General features: G+C 33.6%; 1 pseudogene; it reads left to right on the forward strand.

Moving 5' to 3' along the window:
• The first annotated feature begins 492 nt into the window (after positions 1-492).
• Positions 493-2,818, forward strand: LOC145051472 (protein FAR1-RELATED SEQUENCE 5-like; annotated as a pseudogene).
• The last annotated feature ends 267 nt before the right edge of the window (positions 2,819-3,085 follow it).

A 3,085-nucleotide genomic window follows, 5' to 3' on the forward strand; every position in this document is an offset into this window, starting at 1 on the left:
AATTGTGCATATTGTATACATTAATTGGACATTAATGGTGAATTTGGAATTGGTCTTTGATCATTTGTGTAACCATTCTTCCATTAATTTACTGTTTTTTCTTTTTATCTTCACTCCTCACGTGAGGAATCAAACTAGGCATTGATGGTGTAATCAATTGAATAGTTAATCAACTTGTATGCATTACCGAGGAAGAAAATTATGAGGCTTATATGATTTTCCAATTAGCCATCTTATATACATTAATTAAACATTAATGCTGATTTTGGAAGTCATGGTGTTTGATCATTTGTGTAACCATTCTTCCATTAATTTACTGTTTTCTTTTTTTTTATCTTTACTCCTCATGAGGAATCAAACTATGCATTAACGATGCTAATCAATTGAATAGTTAATAAACTTGATTAGAGACGGAAAAAAAATGCTTAATTAATAAGCAATTTCATATATAAGTTGTTAATGGTGTTTTTTACTTTAATTATTCAGGGTATGATGGCTGAAGAAGTTGCTCAGCCTACTGAAACACATGTTATTGATAATAATGAACCAATCAGAATGGTAGAATGTAATGAAGGAAAATCTAAGGATGAAAGTATAGTGGGAATGGTTTTCGATACACCTGATGATGCATATACATTTTATAATGATTATGCATTTTTACATGGATTTGGTATACGTCGTGATTCCACATTTAAACATAAGTCGACAAAGGAACCTTATCGGAAGATATATGTATGCGACAAAGAAGGTTTTAAACGGTTAGATGATAATGCTTCAAGTGGAATTGAGAAAAAACGGCGTAGAGAAGTTAGACTCGTATGTAAAGCAGAACTTCGAATTTCAAAAAATAAGGATGGTAAATGGTTTGTAGACACTTTTAATGACACACACAATCATGATATGAGCATGATACCAACGAAGGTGATGAAGCATCGATCCCATAATAAGTTCCATCGTTCAATGGAATGCAAATCTCTTATGGTGAAACTAGGTCAATCAGGATTGAAACCTTGTGAAGTTAGAAATGCTATTAATGGAATGAAAACCTCAGCCGCCGTAGCTGATGTTACTTCAAAGCAGTGTGCCGATGTCTTATCTGAGCAACGAAAACAATACAGAGGAAAGGAGTTCTATGGACTTATAAAACATTTCCAAGATAAAGCCTTACTGGATCATGAACAATACTTTTCTGTGGATTTATGTGATGATGGGTGTCCTAAAAATATTTTTTGGGCTGATGGAAGATCAAGAGACGCCTATACTAAATTTAGCGATGTTGTTGTGTTTGATGTCACTTATATGACAAACAAATTCAAGATGCCTTTTGCTCCCTCTGTTGGTGTTAATCATCATGGACAATCTATACTTTTTGGTGGAGCATTGCTAGAAAATGAAAAAGAAGAAACTTTTGAATGGTTGTTTGAGCAATTCCTTAAATGTATGTTTGGCAAATGTCCGAAGGCAATTATTACCGATCAAGACAAAGCTATGGGTAATGCAATAAAAAAAGTGTTTCCAAACACTCGACATCGTTTTTGTGGATGGCATATTAAGAAGCATGAACATGAACACATTAAACCGTATGTTTCCCGTTATTGTGATTTTAAAGAATCATATACAGAATGGGTAAATAGTGACACCGTTGAAGAATTTGAAAGTAGGTGGGAAGTTATGCGTGATAAGTATAGATTGGAAAACAATTGTTGGATAAGTGACATGTATGACCAACGAATACACTGAGCTAAAGCCTTTTTAAAGGATGTTTTCTTGGCTGGTATGACCACAAGCGGACGAAGTGAGAGTATTAATTCATTTTTTGATGGATTTGTTAACTCGAAGACTCTGTTGAATGAATTTGTAGTGCAATATGACAAAGCGGTTGATTCTCGAAGGGCCGCCGAAGAAGATGAAGACTTCAAGACTATGAACTCGAGACCGGTTCTTTCTTTTATTCATCCAATCGAAGAAAAAGCAGGTGAGTGTTATACAAGAAAGATTTTTGATATGTTCAAAAAAGAATGGATAGAAGCTACTAGAAATTTAACTCACGAGACTATAAGCAAGGGTACCGAAGAAAGCACATATCGAGTGGGGCAACTAAAAGTTGAAAAAACATATTGGCGAATTGTTACATTTCGTTTTTCTAATGAAGTCAGTGTCACATGTTCCTGTTCTAAGTATGAGACATGTGGGATTTTATGCAAACATTGCCTATATGTGATGAAGAAAAGACATGTTGAAACACTACCTAGTCACTATATTTTACATCGGTGGACACTTAATGCTAGGTACAAGGTGGGTAATAGTATAATCGGACTCGAAGAAATAAACAATGAAAACGAAGTTAGTTCCTACACATTATGGTGTGTCCGTTCAAATTTCACTAAAGTAATTAATCAAGCAAGAGACTCCCCTTCAGATATACAAAAACTTAATAATCTATTGATAAGTATTTTAGATGATCAAGCAACTCGAAAGAAACCTATAGCATTTGAGAATGGATCTCAAGGTTCGTGTGTGGGAATTTCACAAGTAGATATGATGCCCCAATTATCTGTCAGGGATCCTCTTGGTCCAACTAACACGAAAGGGAGTCCTAGAGTTGCAAGTAGAATTAAGTCTTCTTTAGAAGCCCCGAAAAAACGAACGTGCTCTTACTGCCAAAGATTGGGTCATTACGCTACTAGTTGTTCAAAAAGAAAAGTACGTTTAATAATAAATTTTTTTTAATAATTTTACAAGTTTGATAATCATATTAATGATTTATTTACTTTTCATGTTTCAGGAAGATGAATCGATGCAAGAGAAAGAAGGATGAGAGTTGTAGTTTCATTGAGAAAATGACAAATCTAGACATTTCTTGACATTCTGTTTTTTGTTAATTGCATTTTTCTTTGTTTCGGAGAAAACATTTTTATGCAAATCTGGATAGGTTATATTTTTGTTAATTGCATTTTTTTTCTTTGTTTTGGTTAAAAACGAAAATATTCTGCCATTTTTGGTTAAAAATGAAAGTAGCTTGCCAATTTTCGTTAAAAATGAAAGTAGGCTACCATTTTTGGTTAAAAACAAAAATATTCTGCCA

Source organism: Lactuca serriola, chromosome 5 (genome assembly GCF_051521515.1).
Source record: "Lactuca serriola cultivar US96UC23 chromosome 5, Lser_US96UC23_V15, whole genome shotgun sequence".
Classification (NCBI taxonomy): Eukaryota; Viridiplantae; Streptophyta; class Magnoliopsida; order Asterales; family Asteraceae; genus Lactuca; species Lactuca serriola.